The sequence below is a fragment of the Pogona vitticeps genome, chromosome 11 (genome assembly GCF_051106095.1).
Source record: "Pogona vitticeps strain Pit_001003342236 chromosome 11, PviZW2.1, whole genome shotgun sequence".
Lineage (NCBI taxonomy): Eukaryota > Metazoa > Chordata > Lepidosauria > Squamata > Agamidae > Pogona > Pogona vitticeps.
The window spans coordinates 12,711,190-12,737,062 of record NC_135793.1 but is presented as its reverse complement, the minus strand read 5'-3'; the positions used below and the strand labels follow the sequence as shown (position 1 = coordinate 12,737,062).

General features: G+C 40.8%; 1 long non-coding RNA gene across 1 annotated transcript in view; it reads left to right on the top strand.

Moving 5' to 3' along the window:
* The first annotated feature begins 2,494 nt into the window (after positions 1 to 2,494).
* Positions 2,495 to 25,873, top strand: part of LOC144584465 (uncharacterized) — a 75,900-nt gene continuing 52,521 nt past the window's right edge. The window contains exon 1 of the long non-coding RNA XR_013538728.1: positions 2,495 to 4,317. This is a non-coding gene — a long non-coding RNA (uncharacterized LOC144584465). The remainder of the gene's footprint in view (positions 4,318 to 25,873) is intronic.

Here is a 25,873-nt window from a genome sequence, read left to right as displayed (position 1 = left end):
CTCTCTCTTCCTCTCTTTTCTGTAATTCAGAATTTGCACCAATCTTATATCACCAAATATTTCCAGAAAGATTATACTCTGAAATTATATAAAATAACCATGGCAGAGACTTGTTTGTGTCTGGTATGTACTATGATATGTTATTGTTTAGGAATTCCTATACAGTATATATTTCCATAATGCAACGAAGAGTATAAATTAAGAAAATATTTGATATGACAGTTAATGCATACCAAATAATGGGAAGGAAAATAACTAAAATCTCAGTTTCCATAATTCTTAAGTAGTTTCTAAATGTTCCATCTGAATAAAAATAAAATGCTAACATTTCTGTAACTTGTAAATGCACAAAAAAAGCTGTAATTGCATTCAAGAGATGGATGCAATTACTCTAGTGTCCATTATAATTTTTATCTTCCTTGAAATTAAAAGAAAGATACTTTTCATGATTAACTCATTTCTTTTTAGCTCATTTTCCTTTTCCTACATCTTTATTTCTGAAGAAACTTGCCACTTAGCTGTTTTCCAAGTGAATTGACATTTATTCTTGTGGTTAAATTAATATTCCTTCCTCATTGTAAACTTCTCCACAAGAGCTTTGAACATGGGTGTTTTGACATTAATGTTTCCCCAAAGGTCTCTCCAAAAAATCCTCATGAGTATGAACAAAAAATTTGAATATTTCATTTCCTTGCTGTCAAGGAAACTGTGTGGTTAAATATGTCATATGTATCATTGTACAGGTCTAAGTATCTGTATTTTTTATTCATGTGCGCACGCACACACACACACACATACACACATACACACACACACAAACACACACCCGCACACCCATTTATACAGTGGTGCCCTGCATAGCGACGATAATCCGTGCAGCAAAAGTCGCTGCAAAGTGATTTCGTCGCTATGCAGTTTTAAAAAGCCCGTAGGAATGCATTGAAACCCCTTCAATGCATTCCTATGGGCTTAAAACTCACCTTTAAGCGAAAATCCTCCATATGGCGGCCATTTTCGCTGCCCGGTAAGCGAGGAATTGGCGCGAAAACACAGCGGGCGGCCATTATTTTACCCGGCGGCCATTTTGGAACTGCCGATCAGCTGTTGGAAAATCATCGCTATGCGAAACAGGGTACCGATCATTGCAAAGCGATTTTTTTGTATTTAAAACATCGCAATGCGATCGCAAAAGTGATCGCAAAATCTTCATCACTATGCAGATTCATCGTTAAACGGGGCACCCGTTAAGCGAGGCACCACTGTATATCTTATCTGTATTAGCACCTATTTGTGACATACCTCCAGATGTTGATCTGCACATCCCACTATCTCTTCAAGCAGTCCTAGCTATACTAGTTAGGACTGCTGGAAGACACAACTCAACAGTGTCTGGAGGGCTTCACTTGATCCCTAAGATCTTACCTTCACACATCTTCAGGCATTACTCTATTCATTTTAAACACTATTACAGTACAACCACATGGGTATTTGTCCTGCTGTTTGGTCCACTTTTGGGACAGCCTGGTTCACTCTTTTTCCCAGTGACAAAATGACATAAATGTTAGTGGAAACTACCCTGTCCTCAGAGCTTTTCTGTCACTGCTTTTTGGCACCCTCTCAGGTGCTACTCTTTTTTAGGTGCAGATAGGATTGCTCTATTTTGATTCAGTTCTGGCACATGTGATCACTGGAATTGAACCAAAGTGGATGGCTTACTGCTTTCAATTTCCTATCTGCTTTAAATTTCACAATATTATTAAGTGGCTTAAGAAGATAGTCTCCAAAACCCAAGTAGTCATTCATTTAAGAAAGGTTGGAAGATGGTCATCCCATCAGTACCGATCCTATGCGCACCATTTGCCACATTGCTAGGTGCTAGTGTTTTGTTGTTTGTGTCCTTATCATTCCAGGTTCAGGGACACTGTTGTCCTGAGTTCGAATTAGGCTGTGTGGACACAGCTATGTCTTTTAGAAAGCAAGCATGCAGGCCAGACCAGCTGGGGTCAAAACATGGGCCTTGGAGCTTATGCCATGTTGAAAAGTAGGGGAGGGAGAGGTATGCTCTGGGATGGGTTCCTCAAATGTGGTTTACTCTGGATGTGCCCCCCGATATTGTGGTGATCCACCTCTCTGGCAATGACATGGCCATGAGAAGTGGCAAGTCACTGATATTGTATATTATAGCAAATCTTTGGGCTTTTGTGATGCACTTTCTGAGAATGCATGTAATATGGTCAGCAACTTTCCCACGACTGGCATGGAGGGCCAGATGTGACCCACTGTGTATTGACAGAGCTTGAAAACGAGTGAACCAAGAGGTTGATAGGGCCATTCAAGAGGAGTGGAGATCCATGATAGCACACCCCAACATCAGGGTTTCCCAACCTGAGTTGTACAGCAAAGATGGTGTTCATTTGTCCAACACCAGGTTAGCGATTTTCCTGAGGAATTTGTAAGGGGACCTTAAAGCTGAAATTTTCGGCTTGGTGGGGGGCTTGGGGCATACAATGTAGCCCCAGTGCTGTAGTAGATAGTTCAAAAAGGAGGAGTTCAGGTGAGTTACAGGGGGCACCCAAAGGGTGTAAGGCACCTCTCTCTTCAGAATGACATGAATAGAGGTGTAGAGGAGGGGAAGGGAAGCAAGGCAACCCCAAGGGATGCCTGGCACTTACGTCTTGAGGCTTGGGTGGTGGGCAGCCTTGGGGTACTCTAGCATGGGGACTCTATAGCAGAATACTACGCTTTTGGAACAGGAACACCCTGGGTAGAGATCTGGAGTGGAAAGTTAGGAATGGTTCCAGTTCTGGACTTGTTTGCACTACAGTAAGCCCCCTTATGAAAGGGGAAGTTTGAGTTTGAAGAGTTAATAAAGTTGCGGCCCTAGTTTAAACTCATTATGCTGTATATCTTATCGTTATTCTGGGTTGGGCAGTCAAAGCAAGCAGACTAGATGTCTCCAACACCTGGGCATCATGAACTGATCCTGGCATAGTGGCATTCACATAGGTTAAGATTTCTTGGTCATTGCAGGTAGCCATCAAGTTTATGACGTACTGGTGATATCTGTTGCAATACACACAGGCCCTGCCAGGAGGAGCTAGTATGCTCACAAATGTTCCCAGTGAGAATATCAATGGAGGGGAACCACCTGCCCTGGATGTGTCACCAGCTCAAGGGACAGCTGGCACATGTACTGCATTTTGGTAGTCATGCCTAGCAAACCCTGCTGCCTCCCAAAAAGCACCAATGTTCCCCATCCACATCAGTGCTTATTTATTTATTTATTATTTATATATTTGATTTGTATCCCGCCCATCTGATCAAATATACCACTCTGAGTGCTGATGGTGGTTATGAATCGACTCTGGGAGGGCTGATGGGAAGGCTGCTATGGATGGAGATACCACTCCCTTACACCAGGGACTTTGTGGGGAACTGACATTATTTGCCTTTTTCTCCAGGTTCACTGTGGGTGGAAGGGCTTCCAGAAATCATGAAAGCACCGGGGGGGGGGGGCTCCCTACAGAGGAGATGCATGTGTATTGGAAATTATGCCAGACACCCATCAAGCTGGCCTGTCTGCTCCTGGTGAGATGCCCCTCATTACCTGAGGGTTTGACCAAGCCCCTACTGTCTCCAAGGCAACTGGTCTGCAGCCAGGAAGTGGTTCTCTGTTGGAATACCCCATGAGCACAGCAACTCTGTAAAGGATTTAATGCTGCGAGTGTCAGCCTGGGCAGCGGTGCACCTAGGTCACTACCCAACACTAACGAGACCTGGGGGTTGTCTGTGTAATGATATGTGTTTTTAAGCTATTTCTGTGTTTGTTAGAATGGGTTTTGTAGTCATAAGATTGTCTTAATGGCATCCATATTGAATCAAATGTCTGTGTCTGTAGTAAGGGAATTTTACATGCTGTTTTCAACTGCACAGTTCTCTGTCTTATCTAGTTGCTAAGATGAGCTGAAGAGCTGAATTCCTTGTAGTCATAACAAATCCTTGCACCTGCAAGATAACAACTGAATTTCACATGAGAACTTGAGGCGGTACAAGACACTAGTTGCTTGTTCCTAATTGGTCTTCCTGTGGAGGAAGAAGGAGGGGGGAAGAGTTGTAAAATGGAGTTTGACTGAGAGAGAGAGGAGAAGAAGAGAGAGACATGCAGTTTTCCCAAAATGGATTATAACTTGTGAATGGAGCTTTTTGCCAACATGGACTTTTGGATTACAACTGGAATCTAACCTTTCCTGATGGACTATGGACTATGGAGTCGCAGGATACGTAAGAAAGACAACGCCTATGCATAATTCTAGCTTAGTATGTTTTTCTTGTGTTATTTTTCTTAGCTGGAGTTTGTGGGGTGGTCTATCTGACTTGATATGGAAATGTTACTTACTGAATTTCTTTGCTATAATCTGAATTCTGTTTAGAACTATATTTCTTAATAAAAGCAGTAACGTTTAGGATGGCTTGCATTGGTCTCTTGTACAAACTAGCCTAACTAATTGGCCACAAATATTTTGCTACCACATAGAGCCCAGATTTTACTTGAGTGTTAACTCATGGATTGTCTGTGTTTCTTGCCTTTTCTTAACAAAGGGGATAGACTTGATGAAAGAGAATCAGTGAGGGGCCTGGCTGAGGTTTGGGCTCGTCTTAGCCACATAAGGACTGACTGAATCTCTGGATTTTCTCTGTCTCTGGCATCCCTAAATCTCCTTGGAGACGGGGGCAGCTTACAGTCTGAGGAGGGGATTGAGGGAAGGACAGTTGAGATGAAGGCTAAAGAGATGTTTAGGGTGTGGGATGTTCACCAAGCCAGTAATCCAAGGGAGCAGCATCCCATTGCAGCAACAGGGAGGCAGCAAAAGGGCAGGGGACAGGCTGAAAATAGTCTGGTGTTCCACCCATGGGGCCAGGATAGAGGTGAAAGGGTTGCCCAGTTGGCCTTTCCACCCACATCACTTGTTCGTTGCTTTTCCCCCCCCATCTGGCCACCAAATGGCAGCTACTTTTCTTTTTGGAGGGTGCTTCCCACTCCTTCCTCTAGTACCATCTCAGATTTTCTTTGGTGGCATTGGCAATGCATGCGTCTATTTAAAGGTTTGGAGATGGGTGGGCTTTCATTTTCACTGCTGTCTTTGGCATCCTGATCCATGTTTCCCCATTTATGGGTTTCATGCACATTTCTGTCTGATGATCAATAAACAGAAGTCTTTTTCGGCTGCCTGCTGTCATTCTCTTATACTGTGGGGTTTGTGTGTGTGTGTTTAAATATAAGAGAGGGACATACAGACAGATGTCTTGGGGGCACCCTGACTGCACTAGGTACACTAGGAGCAGCTTAGCCCTCTGGGCACTGAGAGCACAAACTGGTGCTGCAATGAGTTTCATGACAGGTGCAGAAAGGGCTTGCACTGGGGGGAAACACACGGTACCTTTAACTGGCCTCTCCTTCTTAATTGTGCAGCTGTGCTTGCCTGCTGTACTGGATGCAGGCTTTTATTGGCTAGCTGTTCTGCTGGGTGGAGCTAGGTGGCTGTGCTGGCTGCCAGCTCCTGATTGGTAGCTTGTCAGCATATTTTCCATCACAATTGTGCCTGGCTTGTGGTTTTAAATTTGTTTTTCCTGTGCTATTTTCTCCTTAGGCCAGCTGAAGTTCTTCCCAGCCTGAGCTGGGCAGGGTTTGGTTGCAAGATAGCCTCAGCTGGCCTAAGTCTTGTTCAGCCAGCCTGAAGCTTGACTGGCTAGTTAAGATTGTGTCCTAAATAGATGGCACTCTCAATGTTACTGAATACCATTCTTTGGTGTGTTGGCTGTGGCATGAGGGACTTGGAGTCCAATAGGTTGTAGAAACCCAAAGTTCAATTAGTCTTGCTTTAGATCTACCAAGGAAAAAGAAAAATGCAAAACACACAGCTTAAATTACTTTGATTTTTGATAAGGAAAGTTTGGGCACATGCAGCCAAATATATGTGTGATTCTTCTGTTCAAAGAAATGATTGATTTCCACTATGGGGGCATTTATTCACCTAATGTATAAAATGTTTTTCAGAAATTTCAAAGTCTCAGTGGTCAAGTAGAAATAAATTCTCAATGTAGCTTTTATATGCAGCAGAATAATCATATAACCCCTGATTCCCACAACAGTATTTTAAGAGATCCTCCCCTATTAAATTTGTATAGAATGTTTGCTTCCATTTTCTGTGTCAAAACACCAGCCAGGCTGCAATACCATCTTTAATCAGCATACTTATAAATCTTGCCTGCAGCAAGTGGGGAGAGAGGACTGTGTGGGAAAAGAAGAGTGCTATAAGTAAGATATTAATCACATCTGGCCAAAACAAACTGGTCATTGTGTTGGATTAAAATTATTTTTCTAACACACGTGTTAGTCATTTATAAAACTGAGTGATACACACAGCATATATTTATGGTCTAGGAAATAAATTTCTACTCAATTTTTACAATAAAGAGAGGAAGTGCAGCTGTATGGCTTAGGAGCTGAACGTTAAGGTTTGTGCTTATGTGTCTGTATTTATGGAAGCTTGTGTATCTATAAACACATCTTCCTCCATTCCTTCAGAAGAAAAATATTTATGTTATCTTTTAAGCATAGAATTAAGAGTTTTGATGGTGGAACACTTTTCTTGCAAATGAAACTGTTACATTAAAATAAAACAGTTCACGTTTTGGTGAATAATTCCTTTTTAAAAATCTCAGTTTTTCAGAGTTGTGCACCCAGTTTTTGGAAACTTCTGAATCTTCTGCTAGATATATACATATTAGGGCTAGAAACAGCATTCTAATAAATTGTTGATTGATTCACGCTGATTTTAACAGGACTGGGTTGAAACAGATGGGCTAGATTCAGTTCTTACATGAGGAAAAGTAAAATTACAAATAAGTTCAGAACCATGATGCAATTCAAATCTTAAAGGACACAAAGAATTTCAGCCTACGATTTTACTTTTAAAGCAAACATTAAAAGTGCCTAGAAAACAAACCTTGAAACATATTGTTGGAAATTTTTATTCCTCTTTTTCAATTCAATCATGTATCAAAATTTCATGTACTTCAATGCAAAACTGAAACAAGATTATAGCTGTTTTGGTTTTCCAATACTCTGACTTTACAATTCAATTCTTTTTTTAAAAAAACCCTCCAGTTTATGAATGTGAAATGTTGTGCTTCCGTGTCCATGATGCAAAACACCAGGAAATGGCCCAGTATATCTTGCCATCATTGCCAGCAGGAGGAAGGGTGCCATGCTTTACATAGTAAAGGGCAGCCTGAATGTTGACACCAATGGCAGCAGCCAAGATGGTCCTTTAGTTGCCATTCCCAACAGGAACCATATGGCCCCCTGGGGGGCTCACATTTCATGGAGGCCACAGATTGAAAACATTTATATTCTGTTCTATTCATTTGCAAACCTGAGCAGAATGTACTGGAAAAGACAATATTGCTAAAGGAGGGCAATAGGAAACGTGAACAAACTAATATGAGATGCTGTTGGTTTGCAGGATCTGAGCAGAGCTGTTAATGACAGGACTTAAAGATGGGCATGAATTAAAAAACAAATGACTAAATTTGTTCCAAAATTTTCTAATTTGTCAATTTGTATATGTATGAATCAAAGCCCTCAATGAATTTTAGCAATTTTTGATTATTGATTCAGTTGGCTATAAAATGATCTCCCAGGAACCTAGAGACACCAAAATTAAAGAAAAGGTTCTTCTGACTATCCTCTACAATCCCTCCATGTTTGCTGAAGATTGGGTTTTGGATCACCTAAATATACATCCACAAATGCCCCCACAGGAAAGTTCCCCCCCCCAGGCACCTAGAGACATCAAAATACAGAGAAGCTTCCCATGACTCTTGTCCACAAGCCCTCCAAGTTTGGTGAAGAATGGGTTTCCCCCAAGCCAGCTGCTAAAGGGCACTTTCCTGGGGGGACTCACTTTGTGGATGTATAACTTGGATGTCTGAAATCTTCACCAGACCTGGAGGGATTGTTACTTAGCTCAGGTCAGGAAGTCCCTAGTAGAAGACCGAGAAAAGAAGACCAGCATGGTGCAACTCAATTTTATTGAAGCCAAAAGATACATACTGGTGGTTATGCTCTAAAGGTGAGCAAAAGTCCCTAACCAAAACAGCAACAGACCCTTATACCTTAGCTTATCAGAGACTGAGGAGCATCTTGGAGGGTGTTGGACAAGACCTGGAGAGCAGGTTTTGACTAGTTTCAGGACAATACTGACCATTCTCAATAACATCATTGTATTGTTCAAGCTCTGCCAAAGGCCCCTTTTCAAGGTTACAAGGAGGCCCCTCTATCTCTTCCTACAGACTACAAAACATTAAGGAATGTCAGAAAAATACATGCATGCTCGTAGGCATGGTGAGAGGCAAGTAATGAAGGCACAATACTTTTGCAATATGACACACTCCCATAAGACAGGCAGTTTTCTTGGAAAATTTATACCAATGAATACAGTAATGCAATTTAATAAATGTAGACTAACATTGTAGAGGAGAGTCAGGGAAAGCTTCTCTGTAATTTTTGTGTCTCTAGATGCCTGGGGGAACTTTCCTGAGGAGTCCTCCTTGTGGGTGTATAACTCGAACATCCGAAAACCAAACTTCACCAAACTTGCAGAGATTGTAGAGGAGAGACAGTGGAAGCTTTACTGCAGATTTGGTGTCCCTAGGTGCTGGGGGAGAGTTATGGGGTTTTAAAATAAAAAAATGAATTGACAAATCGATTGATTGTCAGAAAAAAATCATAAATTTGTAATTCATGATTCATTGACCTTGACAAATCACAAATAAAATGGATCACAATTTTTCTGATTTGTGCCCATATCTAGACAGGACATTTTGGGCGTCATTAACACATATAGACACCACCGATCTGAAGTGACTTTATGGCAGATAACATATTTGGAGTTTTTTCCCTAATTACCAGTTACATATATAGTGACAAGATGGGTGGAATGGTTGAAATATGAAATAATAATTGACTAAATAACAAATTCAGTCCTTAAATGAGCCCTTAACATACTCAGAAATTACAGAAGCTCTCAAAAAAATGGGAAAGCACCAGGCCCAGATGGGTTACCAGCAGAATATTATAAAGAATTAGAAGAGGTATTACTTAATCCATTTAAGAAGCTTTTAGAATGTGTTGAAGAAGAGGGAAAAATACCAACAACATGGACTGAAGCAATAATTTCCCTTATCCACAAGGAAAATACGGAGGGTAAAGAAATCCAAAATTACAGACCAATCTCATTGTTGAATGTGGATTATAAAATATATGAGACCATCCTGGCAACTAGAATGAAATGAATCTTAATCCAGTTAATGCATCAAGATCAGTCTGGGTTCCTTCCAAAAAGGCAGATGAAAAATAATATAAAGATAGTCCTAAATTCCCTGGAATATTATGAAGCACACCCGGAGAAACAGATGGCCATGATATTCTTGGATGCAGAGAAAGCCTTTGATAATCTTGATTGGAATGTTATGTTGTACTCGCTGGATGCGCTGCAAGTTGGAGAAAGATTTTTGAAGCTAATTAAAGCAATATATACTCAACAAAAGGCAAAAGTGAGAATTAATGGCGAGCTGTTGAAAGAAATACAAATACAGAAAGGTACCAGACAGGGGTGTCCACTCTCACCACTACTATTCATTCTGACTTTAGAAATATTAACCGAACAAATTAGAGATAAAAAGGAATTGAAAGGATTGAAAGTAAAAGGTCAAATTTATAAACTTCAAGCTTTTGCAGACGATTTAGTCATTATACTGGAAGATCCATTGCATTCAATAGAAGACCTGATAATGATGTTGAAAAACTTTGGCGATATGGCAGGAATGAGAATAAACCAAAAGAAAAAAATACTTACTAAAAATATGAGAGAACAAGATCGTCAGAAGTTAGTAGAGAAGACAAACTTCCAGGAGGAAAAGAGAATCAGATATTTAGGGATTCAAATTACAAAGAAGACGAGTACATTATTTAAAGATAATTATATGAAATTGATTAAGGAGGTACACAACAATTTGGAGAAATGGGATAAACTACAATTATCGTTGTTGGGAAGAATTGCGACAATTAAAATGAATGTCTTGCCAAAAATTCTATTCTTATTTCAGATAATCCCTATCACATTAAAACAGACCTTTTTCCAAGAACTTAATAAGATAATCATGAGATTTGTGTGGCAAGGTAAAAAACCAAGAATTAAAATCAAAGCAATGCAAGATTTCAAACAGAGGGCTGGTTTTGGACTTCCATATTGGGTTCTGTATTATCGATCTTATATTTTAGATTGGATAAAAGAATGGATAACTTTGGAAAATGATAGATTACTCAATTTGGAAGGATATGACTTGCAGTTAGGCTGGCACGCTTATTTATGGTATAAAAAGGATAAAGAGCAAAGGCATTTTAATTTACATATGATAAGAAGAGCTCTACTGGGAACTTGGAAAAAGATTATACAACAAATTTATCCAAAAACACTAGTATGAGTATCACCTATAGAGGCCTTTACACAACCGAATCTTATGACGAAAGCAAAACTTTTAAAATATCAAGATTTATTAAAAGAGGATTGTGAATTAAGGTCTAAAGAAGAGCTAGAGACACAGAATATTTACATAGACTGGTGGTCCAGAGCACAGCTGGAATCTAGATATACAAAAGACAAAATAGAAGGTTTTTATTCAGAACAAATGACATTTGATAAGTTGTTATTAAGTTCAAAAGATGAAATAGTTAAGAAAATGTATAATTATCTGTTAGAAATCAAAATGCAAGATAAAATCGTTAAAGAATGTATGATTAAGTGGGCACAAAACATAGGGCATAATATTAATATTGATCAATGCTTGAAAATATGGCAAAATAATATAAAGCTTACAAGATTGGTTAATTTAAAAGAGAATATTTATAAGATGTTTTACAGGTGGCATATGACTCCATAAAAATTGTCGAAGATGTATACAGATGTATCAAATATGTGTTGGAAATGTGAAGCACATGTGGGAAGCTATTACCATATGTGGTAGTCATGTAGAGTAGCGAAACAGTATTGGAAAAGAGTACATGCTGTGCTGCAACAAATATTGCTTTGTAAGGTTTCACTAACCCCAGAACTGTTTTTATTGAGTATGATACCTGATAACATAGATAAGGAAAAGAAGTATATCGTTATATACATAGTCACTGCAGCTAGAATTCTTTATGCCAAATATTGGAAAAGTCCGTTGGTACTGAAACAAGAACAGCTTATAGAGAAAATACGGGAAACAGTGGAAATGGACATTTTATCAGAGGTGATGAAGGACTGTCCTCTACAAAAGGCAACTGAAAGATGGGACTTATTCTACAAATAGTTTGATTCATTAGACATCGCTTGAAGAACATGCATTAGAATGAGAACTTAAATCTGGAAGGCAGAAAATAGCAAAAAGAGCAATTTGGAATATTGATGTGGCAATATGTATAGAATGGATATTAGTATATCATTGTTTCTCCTCTTCCCTTTAACCTCAATCCCTTTTTCCTTCCTGTTACCCTTTGTTAAAAATAAAACATTTTTTAAAAAAAGAAATATGAAATAATATAGACACAAAAGCTCTGCTAACATGAAGGAAGACTATTCCAGCTGCAAAGAAAAAATAGTAATTTCACAGTTCAAATGAGTGAGTTTCTGAATATTTGCCATCTATTATTCTCAAAATATCTTCTGAATAGTGTAGATGAACACAACTGTTCTGTGCTTTTGTAATATGCAAATTTTTTGAATATTTTGAATTAATTAAATTCAAAATATTCAAATTAATATTTTGAATTGAATTAATTAAAATAATTTAAAATGCAAAAATAATTTGAATATGCCTTGTATCCTAATTCCAGAGATATACATAGCAAAATGTCTCTTTCTAGAAAACTGTCACTGATTCACATTCTTTAAAGCCAGTCTGTTTTTGGTTGTTGTGGGTTTTCGGGTTCTTTGGCCGTGTTCTGAAGGTTGTTCTTCCTGACATTTTGCCAGTCTCTGTGGCCGGCATCTTCAGAGGACTGGAGTAGGAACTCTGTCCATGCTCTGTTGGTGTTTGTTGGATAGTATTTATAGCTGTGGGAGCAGCTTTTGTCTTTTTTCAGGAGATAGGGTGATCAGCATGTTTTTGTTGTGATTATCTGTCATTGTGATTGATGGATGTCGTTAGCTGGTCTTTTTTTTCAATGATCCCTGGCCTTTGTGGCTGGGTAGAGTTCGTTGACCTTTTGCAGGTTGTATTTTTCAGAACAGGGCACCAGGCTGTCTTTAGTTTTAGGCCTTTTCCTTTCCTGTTGAAATTTTGTTTATGTTTATGGATTTAAATGGCTTCCCTGTGTAGTCTGTTTTTGTTTTGTTTTGTTTTTTACTTTTCAAAGGAAACCTGTTTTTTTAATGCTTCTGGGCATTTTCACTGCCCTCCAAACATCTCCCTTCCTATAAAGCTGCAAAAATGTATCAATTTTGGAACAGTCTTGGGGTAAACCTGTTCCACATATGCTCAGTTTATAAGAAACTCACTGTTTTACCCTTTTGAAATTCCTTTTTTTTGAAGATCAGTATTTCAACCCCTGCAGCCTCGATTTTGTGTAGTGATAATGTCTCCATGTATAAATCGTATTAATAGAACTTACCAAGTACACTCCCCATCAAAGTTCTCCTGCAGCCCATATCTATTAATGCATGTTTTCCCCCATTGATTCAGACACCCATCTCCCATCTGGCTTTTCACTGCAACACACCTGAGCAGTCACAAAAGTGGGTCCACCATGAGTCAACAAGAGGCAATCATTTTGAAGTGTCCATCTTGCCCACAGGTATAGTAGAGCTGCTTCTCTTTCTCCCTCTGTATGTGTATGTCCATCCATGAAATGGCAAGGGAATGCCTGCTTCCACTGATTGCGAGAAGGTAGAAGAGATTGCCACTGCCTTAGATGTCAAGAAGACAGCGTTAGTAGTTAGAGGGGGTCCTCAGGATGGAAGAAATTATTTTGACTTTGGCTCTTACTTCTTCTGAGGAGGGCCAACTGACACCACTGATTCCTCTGCAGTAAAAGACACTAACAACTTTACAGAATCTTCGACAGTGGTGAGGTTGTTATGACTTACTCAATTCTTGGAGTCAGAGTGAAGTGTAGCTGCTCCAAGATTATTTGTTAAACATTTCACTGGGAAAGTAAATTGGCAGTTTAAACCAGCAGGTGGCATTGGTTTTCAGCCATAGCCCAGGAATGGAGCACTGTCTTAAGGCACAAACCTCTAAAATACCAGCAATGTAATTATGCAGGAAGGTTTAATATACTGAGAATAGTTGACTTCAGTTTCCCATAATTAATCACATTGCCTAAGGCCACAACATCAATAATCTCTTGTGCTGGCCCAGTTAGGCACTGGGCCAGAAATAGAGCCCATTTTCAACCATCCTGCAGCCAAGGTTCAAACACGTTGAAAAAAGCCACAGGGACATTATTGACTCCATTTTATTAATGTATAGTGGAGATGCCCCTGAACCAGCAGAATTGATGGTTCCTGGTATAGGATTTCGCTGAAGTAAGACATCCATCTCTTGTGGATGTGTTAACAAACTCTGCTGCTGTCCAAGAAGAGATTCTGTTACTTGGCTAGCTTCCCCAAAGTCCAGAAAACACATTGTTCTGGAGTCCCTGAGATGCACTGAGAGGCACCTCACATTGGGTACAAGTGTGAGGCCTACTACCTCAACTCCCAGATGAACCAGCTGCCCTGAGCTTTCCTGCCAATAATTCCATTGAGTCCAGGTTGCTAGTGAGGTTGCTCTTTATTGCAGTAAACAAGCCCAGTCCTGGACCAGGCTTGGCACCTTTCAATGAGAGCTGTCAGAAGTGTCTGGAAAGTGCTGGTCCTCCTGCTCTTCAGTGAGACTCCCCTTCCTCCTCTTGTGCTGTCATTTGTGCTGCCAGTGCTTTGGTTGAGTGGTAGTGCCTGGTGCATAAAGCTGTGGGGCACCTTGGGTTCTATGGAGCCAACGGGACTGGAGGTTTTCCTGGGGCTGAGGAAATGGATGCCTCTTGGTCTCTAGCCACCAGGATGCTGCTGACAGACTCTTGCCAAAAGTTGTCATCTAGCTCCCAAATCAGCTCCTTAGTAGTGCAAAGGATGGAATTCAACTCCTTTTCCTCAGCCAAACCTTCACTGGGAGTCCCAGGCTCTGAGGAGGACATTGAAATTTCACCCCCACCCTCCTTGAACACTGCTTATGGGCCCTCTTCCTGTCCTGACACTTGTTCCCCATCTCCTGGCTCCCCACTGACATAAAGGCTTTCCTTCTCCCATTCACACCAAGAGCAGTGTGGCTGTTCCCCTCATGCTCTCAGGGAGGTCTGCGGTGAGGGCAGATGGCCTGCCAGGGGCACTGGCAGTCCCCTTTAGTTCCTGAACACAGGTGAAGACGTTGTGTTCTGTGGAAGCTAGTGATCTTTAATTTCCACCATCTCTCACTGCTGTCTGTGCTGGCTAGGTTGATGAGAATTCATTATTTGCAACACTGCTTTCAAGAAGGCTCAGGGCACAATCAGATGGCTACAAGGTGCACATCGGATTGCACCAGGAAAGGTCACTTTGCAGGGAGTGATCTCCCTTAATGTGCCCCTTCTGTCTGTAGGGAATTGCTGTCCCCCAAAAGTAGAAGTCTGCAGCTGGGCTAAAAATAACCAACTTGGGTGATCACATCCATTGTGTGATCACCAGAAAAAAAGCATACTAGACCGCTTCAGAAGCAGTACAAATTGCTATTTATTTCACTGCGTAATCACATCCTGAGTATCTGAAACCATTCATAACTGATCAGTGCTAGTATCTAGCAGTGGTAGTGATGTTCTGGATTGCACAGGACTAGAAGGAATTAATGAAAATAGAAGTCCTCAGCTGATGGTCATGTCATGGTTACCAGGATGGTAATGGACTAGTTGATCTTATGGTTCCTTCTAATTCAAGAAGCATTGAAGTGTCAAACATTGCTTGACATGGAGAACATCTAGTTTGACAAGGGATTTATTTCCTCTCAGTAAATACAGTCCACTCCTAGAGTTCAGTAGGTAGCTTTCTGAGTTCCATGATTCCCAATACTATTTCACATGTACATAAAAAAGGCTTTTCTCTATAAAATTGCCGTATTTTTGCTCCATAAGACGCACCTCTCCATAGGACGCACCAAATTTTTAGGAGAAGAAAACAGGAAAATAATAATCTGTTTTCTTCTCCTAAAAATTTGGTGAGCCTTATGGAGAGGTCCGTCTTATGGAACACACCCTAGGACCCTTTGGAGGCTCACCCTGCCCCCCTGGAGGCCAGAGGGGCAAAATCGCCACCTTGAGGGACTCTGCTGAAGCTTCCCAAGCCTCAAAAGAGTCCCAGAAGGTGGCGATTTTTGGAGGTGGTGAGCCTCCAAAGGGTCCTAGGGTCTGTTCCAGGACCCTTGCAAGGCTCCCCCGATCCCCCATGGAGCCAGCGGGGGTGAAATTGCCAGCTTCTAGGACTTTTTCTGAGGCTTGAAAGGCTGAAAGAATTGGGCATGTTTAGCCTTGAGAAAAGAAGACGGAAGGGAGATATGACAACACTTTTCAAATACTTCGAAGGCTGTCATATAGAGGAGGGGTGGGATCTGTTCTCAATCATCCCAGAGGGCAGGACATACAACAAAGGACTCAAGTTACAAGGAGCCAGATTTTGGTTGAAAATCAGATAAAGCTTCCTAACTGTTAGAGCAGTACAGCGATGGAACCAATTACCTCGAGAGGGGGTGAATGCTCCATCACTGGAGACTTTCAAGGGAAAGTTAGACAACCACCTGGCAAATATCGATCAATTTGCATTCCTGCACTTAGCAGCGGGTTGGACTCCCTGGAAATATAGGTCCCTTCCAACTTCATGATTCTATGAAAGTAGGGGGATGTGCAAGTTCTTTCTAATCATTGTTCCATGATATTGGCAGACAAACCGTCAATCCACTTCTTAAATGTGTCATTTGACAAAGATATTAAGGAAAGGTCCTTGGCAGCTTTCCCTTTCATTAATGAAGAAAACATCATTTTTGGAGCAGATAATATATGTTATTGAGCTATTTTCTTTCTATTAGTTGAGAAACTTCGGATGAGGCCCTCACTGTATTTTCATTGTTACAACCAGTTGCAGTCTCTTTTTTAACCATTTCTTTCTCAAAGCTCATGCTCCTTACTTTTGAAAAAAAAATCAGTATTCTTTGTGGTATGTTCTTTACGTTTAGTGTCAATATGTCTTCCCAATTTTGATAATTTCATGGCCTTTTTGAACAATATAGTGGTGCCCCGCATAGCGAGGTTAATCCGTTCCGGATTAACCGTCACTATGGCGATGTCATAAAAGACTAGCTTCCGAAGAAACTGCTTTTATACGGAACAGAGAGGGTCCGGAATGATCAGCTCCTTATCAGTCAAAACCGGGTCCTGTAATTTTACCCTAGGGCAGCTGAATCAATCTTTCTCCCAAGTCTGATCCGATTTAACAAAGAACAAAACACTTACAGGAGATCTAGGAGATCTAATCATCCTCTTTAATATGTAGGACCCCAAATTGGTAGCATGAACGTAGCCTGATTAAACACATCAATTTAAAGTAGCCAATTAACTATTGTAGCTTATGGTCTATCTAAGAAGCCAACTTCCAGACATTTAGCATTTTCTTATTTTATTAGAAAAATAGAATTTAGAAAGAAATTAGTTTAAACAAGCAAAATAAGACATCTTTACATAATCAATCATTTCCAAACCCCAGCCATCACCAAAAGATATAATTCCTCTACAAAAAAACGAAAATAACAAACCACTGACTATATTTTCAACAAAACTGTAGATTCTATTAGGTAGAGTTTAATCTTAGTGTCCATTCCAAAAATAAAGTTTCTGAGTCTTCTGATGATCATCCTTCCATGCTGGAAAGTCTTCTCTCGTGTTGAAATTCTCTTGCTGCTCCTCTTTTCCTCTCTCGTCCCATGAATCTTAAATAAAGAATTATGTCCTTGCTCCATCTGGGCTAAGATAGTTGCTTAGCGAAGAGATAAAGGTCACCTTGGTCTGCACAGAGCTTTTGCAAACTAAAAAAAAAACTGACCTTGGACATTTTATATCTCTCTAACTTACACACAGAAATCAAATGGTTTTCTAGACTAACTTTCATAAGCAATCTCATCACAGGCGAAACATCGCTATACGGAAAGTAAAAACCCATTGGAACACATTAAACTTTGTTTAATGCGTTCCAATGGAGCCCAAACTGACCGTTCAGCGAAGTTTCTCCATAGCACTGCCATTTTTGCACCCTCGGTAAGCGAGGGCAGGGCGCGAAAATGCTGCGCGTGGCCATTTTGGGCATCCGGTGGCCATTTTGGAACCGCCGATCAGCTGTTATAGGGACATTGCAATGTGAAGATCGGTAAGCGAAACGCTTACTGATCATCGCAAAGCGATTTTTGCCCTATTTAAACATCGGTATGCGATCGCATTAGTGATCGCAAAATCCGCATCGGTATGCAGATTCATCATTAAACGGTGTGTTCGTTATGCAAGGCACCACTGTATCACATAACACAATAGACACTTTGGTAGTTGCTTGTTTTCAGGACCTGCACATGTGAACCCAATCAACAGATATACCTTGCTATAATGGCAACAGTTTTAAGGTAATTGGAAGAAACTTTATTTTGCTTTGAACAGGATACACCCTCAACAACAGCATCAGTTCTTTTACATTTCAAATTCAGCCAGTGATCCATTCTGAGGTTTAGCCAAAACGCATTGTTATGAAATTCACTGCAATATTATTATTATTATTATTATTATTATTATTATTATTATTATTATTATTATTATTATTATTATTATTATTATTATTATTATTATTATTATTATTATTATTATTATTATTATTATTATTATTATTATTATTATTATTATTATTATCCTGCCTATCTAGTCAGCTCAGGACCACTCTAGGCGGCTAACAAACAAAGAATAATAAAAATAAACATATATAATACAGCATAAATAATAGAAACTTGGCTAAAGTAAAAAGCAGTGGAAAGGGGAAGGAAAGGAACATCAGGAATTGTCTGGCGGGAAGGCCTGCCAGAACATCCATGTCTTCAATTCATTTTTGAAGATAGCCAGTGAGGGAGCCCCGCGAATCCCAGGAGGTAGATTATTCCAGAGGTGAGGAGCCACCGCCGAGAAGGCCCGATTTCTTGTCTTCTCCTTCCGGGCCTCCCTCGGCGTTAGGCTCCTCAACCTCACCTCCTGGCTCGCACGGGTGACACGGGTAGATCTTGGTGGAAGTAGGCGTTCCGCCAGATATCGAGGCCCTAAACCGTTTAGGGCTTTATACGTAAGCATCAACACTTTGAAGTCGATGCGGAAACGGATAGGCAGCCAATGCAATGCGGCCAGAGTGGGGGAAATGTGTTGGTATTTTTTCACGCCACTGATAGGTCTGGCTGCAGCATTCTGCACCACCTGTAGTTTCCGCAGCAACCTCAAAGGTAGCCCCACGCAGAGCGCATTACAGTGGTCTAATCTTGAGATTACGAGCGCATGTACCAAGGTAGTGAGCACCCCCACATCAAGGTAGGGCCGCAGCTTGGCTATCCGCCTAAGGTAATAAAAGGCAGTGCGGACCACCGATGCCACCTGTGATTCCATGGTGAGCGCCGGGTCCAGATGGATCCAGGCCGGGCAAGGGTCCAAGGAGGAGGTGGTGGCACGGCAGCAATCGCCCTGGCCACAGAGTCAGGCGTGACTGGCTGAAAAGATTCAAATATCACTGGGCAGCTCGACTCACTGTATTCAAAAAAGGAGAGAGGTCCTGGCGGATGGCCTCCACTTTCGATTTTAAAAATGCTGCAAATTGGTCCGGCGAAAAACTAGGGGGAGGCCCATCACCCAGACCAACTCCGGATAGGTCGCGTACTATACGGAATAACTCCGCCTGCTGATTGAATGCCCCGCTTATTCGGTTAATATATAAAAGTCACTTTACATGACAATAACAAAATGGTTTTATTAGCAGAAATGTAAAAGAAACACAATCATGAAGTCCATCTGAACACTCACTCACACTGACTTCAACTCTCTATTCATGCGGCTTCTGACTGCACAGTAGCAACAAATATCATGTGCTGTCTCTCACCCACTCAGTCATTCACTTGCATGTTCGCACTGTGTGCAGAAATATCAAACTGTTTGCTGCCAAACAGTTATTTTCATAACCAATTTTTACTTTTGTTTGTTTTTAATGGAGGTGGTAGGTTAGAAAAGCCATGCTTTTTTACAAACAAGCAAGAGAAATTAACATTTTTATGTTTCCTTTTCTTTCTTGCTTTCATTCACTCATCCATCTTTTCTTTCTATTTTAACTATAAAAGATCATAACATTTCTTCCTGCCTTTGTACATTCCCTTTGTACATCACAACCTTCAAAGGGTCTGTGGACCAGAGCTTAAGAACCTATATAATAATGACTTACTCATCCAAATGAAGATATTTATGTACCCAAAATTATACAATGCAGACTGAACATTTTTCGGTAGCAAGATGGGAGATCATAATGTCATAAGGTGTAAATGAGTTAATTTTATTAATGCTATGAGTTTTTTCATTAAAGTTTATATTAGCCTCTTTGTTTTATTGTGTAAAAAATATGCTGTGCTCAGAACGGCCTAGTAAAACAGGGTTCATAGCCGAGTAAGTTCTGAACCCAGGTCAACTACTGTTGCAGTCTGGATTTATAAGAATGTGACATTCCTGAAAAAGCTGAAGACTAAAGTCTAAAAAGATACCAGGCTACTTGCAAACCAGCATTATTTCCACAGAAAATTAGGTACAACATTAGATTAAGATGTTCTTTCACTATAAAACTAGAACCTTGAGATATTTTAAAATTAAAAGAATAATTTTTCTCTTTTTTTTAAAGAAATATTTTTTGTATTAGGAATGCCATTTTTGTCAGCACTTGTTTATAAGACTGATGTTGCTTATACAGTAAAGCTTGCTAAGTTGTAACGTGGCTTTTCAAGGTAGGAAAATCATGCTACATGAACAAAAAACTTATATTAAGGAAAGCTGAACCTCAGGTTTTATAGTTTTAAGAGAGTGAGCACAGGAAAACAAGGAAGTCAACTTTATCTTTTGGGGGCAATTTTCATTTAATAAAGGAAAGTCCCTACAGCCACGTTTAGCTGCCAAGTTTATAATTAAACAAACACATTCACAAACATACACACAAATACTTGCAGTATCAAAAGCTTAAAATAGACTTTTAGCATTGTGTTGATGCCATATGGAAAGCTTGTGTTTATCCTTTTCTGCATAAATTCTAAAGTGAGGGTCAGCGGGGAGAGAGATAAAGCTTAGTCTAGGACATGCTGAATGAAGAATTGTATCACACTAAAATGTTTCTGGCCAAAAAAATGCATTTCTATAGAAATTTTAATAGCCTGCTTTGGCCAAGAGGTTGCTGACTGACAACAATAGAAAGTGGATATTAGCTGTTGTTCAGGACTATGGCAGTCCTGCATAACTGTGGTTGTTTAGAAATATATTTGTGATGTTAAACTAACACAATGATGAACAGCATAAAAACACTAGTTTTTAACAGTCATGCAAGTCTCTGTCCATTAGTGGATTCATTTTATACTAAGAGTGGAAGTTGGGCAGCAGCTGAGATATAACCTTAACCTTAGAACAGCAGAGCTGGAAGGGAATTGTACTCCCAACCTCTGGCTTCACAGCCAGATACCTAAACCACTGAGCTATTCAGATGGCTAATTGCCCACCCTAGAAGCAATAGGAGACTGCCCCCAAAATGTGAGGCAGGAGAGTTAGTCAACTTCGGCCTTCTAGAATTACACTTCCACATTTTTGATTGTTTTAGGGTGTTTTGGGGGTGTTGGAGTGCCCTGCTTTGGAACCCCTTCATGGATTGCTGCCTTGTTGTGACGAAGGGGCTTGAGTAATTCAGAGAAGGTATGGGCTATGCCGTGCATGGACACCCAAGATGAACAGGTCATAGTGGAGAGTTCTGACTAAACACAATCCACCCGCAGCAGGTAATGGCAAGCCACTCCAGTATTTTGCCAAGAAAACTCCATGAACAGAAACAAAAGGCTAAAAGATATGACGCTGGAAGATGAGCCCTTCAGGTCGGAAGGCATCCAACATGCTACTGAGGAAGTGCAGAGGACAAGGACAAGTAGCTCCAGAGCTAATGAAGTGGTTGGGCCAAAGCTGAAAGTACATTCAGCTGTGGATGCACCTGGAAGTGAAAGGAAAGTCCGATGCTGCAAAGAAAAATACTGCATAGGAACCTGGAATGTAAAATCTATGAACCTTGGTAAGCGGGATGTGGTCAAACAGGAGATGGCATGAATAAATATTGACATCCTGGGCGTCAGTGAACTAAAATGGATGGGAATGGGTGAAATCAATTCAGACAATTATCATATCTACTATTGTGGGCAAGAATCCCATAGAAGAAATGGAGTAGCCCTCATAGTCAACAAAAGAGTGGGAAAAACTGTACTGGGATACAATCTCAAAAATGATAGAATAATTCAATACGAATTCAAGGCAGATCTTTCAACATTACAGTCATCCACGTTTATGCACCAACCACTGATGCTGAAGAGGCTGAAATTGACCAATTTTATGAAGACTTACAACACCTTCTAGAACTGACACCAAAGAGGTTCTTCTCATTATAGGGGATTAGAATGCTAAAGTAGGGAGTCAAGAGATAAAAGGTACAACAGGTAGGTTTGGCGTTGGAGTTCAAAATGAAGCAGGGCAAAGGCTAATAGAGTTTTGTCAAGAGAACAAGCTGTTGATCACAAACACTCTTTTCCAACAACACAAGGGGCGACTCTATACATGGAAATCACCAGATGAGCAATATCGAAATCAGATTGATTATATTCTCTGCAGCCAAAGATGGAGAAGCTCTATATAGTCAGCAAAAACAAGACCTGGAGCTGACTGTGGCTCTGATAAGCTTCTTATAACAAAATTCAAGCTTAAACTGAAGAAGGTAGGAAAAACCACTGGGCCACTCAGATATAATCTAAACCAAATCCCTTATGAATACACAGTGGAAGTGAAGAACAGATTTAAGGAACTCGATTTGGTGGACAGAGTGCCTGAAGAACTCTGGATGGAGGCCCGTAACATTGTACAGGAGGCAGCAACAAAAACCATGCCAAAGAAAAGGAAACACAAGAAAGCAAAGTGGCTGTCCAACAAAGTGGCCTTACAAATAGCAGAGAAGAGAAACCAAATGCAAGGTAGATAGGAAAAGTTACAGAAAATTGAATGAAGACTTCCAAAGAATAGCAAGGAGAGACAAGAGGGCCTTCTTAAATGAACAGTGCAAAGATATAGAGGAAAAGAATACAAGGGGAAAAACCAGAGATCTGTTCAAGAAAATTGGAGATATTAAAGACATCTTTTGTGCAAAGATGGACATGATAAAGGACAAAAATGGTAGGGACCTCACAGAAGCAGAAGACATCAAGAAGAGGTGGCAAGAATGCACAGAGGAATTATACCAGAAATATCTGGATGTCCCGGACAACCCAGATAGTGCAGTTGCTGACCTTGAGCCAGATGTCCTGGACAGCGAAGTCAAGTGGGCCTTAGAAAGCATGGCTAACAACAAGTCCAGTGGCGGTGATGGCATTTGTAACAACCTCCTTCTCTATTTCACCAAAGAGGCTTGTTACACTATATCAACACTCTCTCACGCTTCAGGTAGACTGCCACCAACCATTCCCTATAATGAGTCACACAGACAGGAATGGATTTCAAAAACAAAAGAACTAAAATTTATTGATTGGTACACACTTGGATTGGTAAACAAATAAAACAAGAGACTATTTAAAACAAGGCACTAGCATAAACAGACTCTAAATGTTTGTTCCTACAGAACACAGAGCTCACACAGAACTCCACAAAACTCAATACAGAACTGCTCCAGCAGAACTTAAAACAGAACTCCCTCATGACACACTTTCCCCAATATATATCCATCCCAGCTCCACCCACTGATGTCCCGCCTTCCTCCCACTATTGGATGTTAAACTCCCTCCAAAACCTTGAAGGACAGGAGACATCATAGCTGGCTGTAACACCTCCCCCCTTATATGTTGTTTTTGCGGGGGAAAGCTAAATTGCTTTTCTCCCAAAAACAACCAGGAGCAAAATCAACAGGTTAACATTGCAATACAAACATACTTACTTCCATAAATCACTTATTATTACAAAACATAAAAAACACATTACCAGCTTACCTCTATTTCAATTCACTCACCAAGACTATGCAACCTATATTTAAGTTATTCATTTCATATGCAAACACATAACAACATTTTAAACAACACATGTTTAGAAACATTTCAACCATTTTTGCCAAGTTGCACAGTCCATTGTCCATCCGGTGTCTTCATTCTTCTGGTCTTCGGGATAAGGCGTCAGCCACACAGTTCGCTGTCCCTTTGACGACCTTAACCTCAAAGTCGAACTCCTGCAACATCAGAGCCCACCTCATCAGTTTGCTGTTGTGGGTTTTCATTGTCTTTAACCAACTCAGTGGGGAGTGATCAGTGCAAAGAACAAAATGTCTTCCCCAGATGTAAGGCGATAATTTCCGAACTGCAAAAACAATCGCAAGACACTCCTTTTCCACGGTCGCCAAGTGTCTCTCTCCTTTCTGCAGCCTTTTGCTAAGGTAGGACACTGGATGATGGTCTCCGATGTCATCTGCTTGGCACAAGACAGCTCCTACCCCGGCATTGGATGCGTCGGTGTACACGATGAACTCCCGGTCGAAGTCTGGAGCACGCAGCACTGGATGGTTGATTAGCGCCTCCTTCAACTTCTGGAATGCCTCCTCACAGTCGCTGGTCCACGGGATGCGGTCATCGGTTTTCTTCCTCGTCAGCTCGGTCAGCGGTGCCGCCATCTCGCTGAACCTAGGAATAAATTTCCTATAGTAGCCTATCAGACCAAGGAATGATCTGACTCTTTTCTTTGTATTGGGTCTAGGCCAATCACGTATAGCCTCTACCTTTGCTTCTAGGGGCTTGATTACTCCTCCCCCTACAACATGACCCAAATACTTGATCTCTGGGCTACCCAGCTGGCACTTGTTTGCTTTCACTGTCAGCCCTACTGCACCTAACCTCTGCAGTACTACTTCTATGTGTCTTAGGTGATCTTCCCAGGTGTTGCTGAAGACCCCTATGTCATCGATATAGGCTACTGTAAACTCGCTAAGCCCTTCTAAGGTTTGGCCCATCAGCCTTTGGAATGTAGCTGGTGAATTCCTGAGGCCAAAACTAAGGACACGGAACTCAAACAAACCAAAAGGGCTGCAAAAAGCGGTCTTCTCTTGATCCCTAGGATCAATCTTCACCTGCCAAAACCCTTTAACCAGGTCATTCATCAGCGTGTCTATGTAGGTAACTACATCCTGGGGATCATCCTCTATGATCTGTTCCCAATTCTGTTTGATTAACTCAAGTGGTCCCTTCACTTTCCTCCCAAACAGAAGTTCAAATGGGCTAAAACCAGTACTGGCTTGTGGTACAGATCTGTACACGAATAACAATGACTGCAATTTCTGATCCCAATTGTTTGGATTCTCTGCTAAGTAAGCCCTGATCATTCTCATCAGGGTCCCATTAAACTTTTCAGTTAACCCATTACTTTGCGGATGATAGGTGGTGGTTTCTGTATGCCTGACCCCACAGATTTGCCATAGACGTTTCATGAGCTTTGAGGTAAACGTTGTTCCTAAATCTGTAATTATTTCTGAAGCAAATCCCATCCTTGACATATAATTTACTAGGGCATCAGCTACTGTGTTGGTCTCTATGTTACTCAAGGGAATAGCTTCTGGATACCTCGTGGCATGGTCGACAATAGTGAGAATAAATCTGTTCCCCCTCTTTGTGGCCTTGGGCAATGGCCCTACAATGTCCACACCTATGCACTTAAATGGAGTTGAGATCACGGGTAAAGGGCATAACTTTGCTTTGGTTCTGTCGCGGTTATTTCCCTGTCTCTGACAAATATTGCATCTTCTGCAGAACTCTTTAATTTGTTTCCCTATTTCAGGCCAATAAAAATTCTGTATGATCCTATGCTTAGTCTTGTTTACTCCTAAGTGTGCAGCAAATATGTCAGCGTGTCCCCTCTCCAAGATCATCTGGCGATATTTTGCTGGCACCACTATCTGTCTTCTAATCCCATCTCCCCCTTTTGAGATATTCATCAGTGTCTCTCTGTACAATATTCCCTGTTTGATGTGGAACCTCTCTGGAGTTTCAGGTGATAACTGTGCTTCTGTCACCTTCTCAAAGCAATTTTAAGTGTAATATCTTCTTTCTGTTCATTTGAAAAGGTACTGCTCTTGGGCAAATCAATTGTAACTGCTGCTGCCCCTTGTCTACCCTCATTTGCTTTCTCCTCATTCACCTCAGCAACTCCCCTGTCTGTCTCTGTGGTGTCTTGGGAACGTGTAAGAACTAACACCCTCTTAACATGTTCAGCCAGGTCAGTCCCCACAAGCACAGCTGCCGGCACCTCCGACGAAATTCCGACCCGCCAATTACCTGTCCAGCCTTTATAACGCACTAATATTTCAGCCATTGGCAGGGTAATCAACTCTTCTCCTATACCTTTAATCTTCAGGGTTTCATGGGGGAGTATACACTCCGTAGGAATAATATCCGG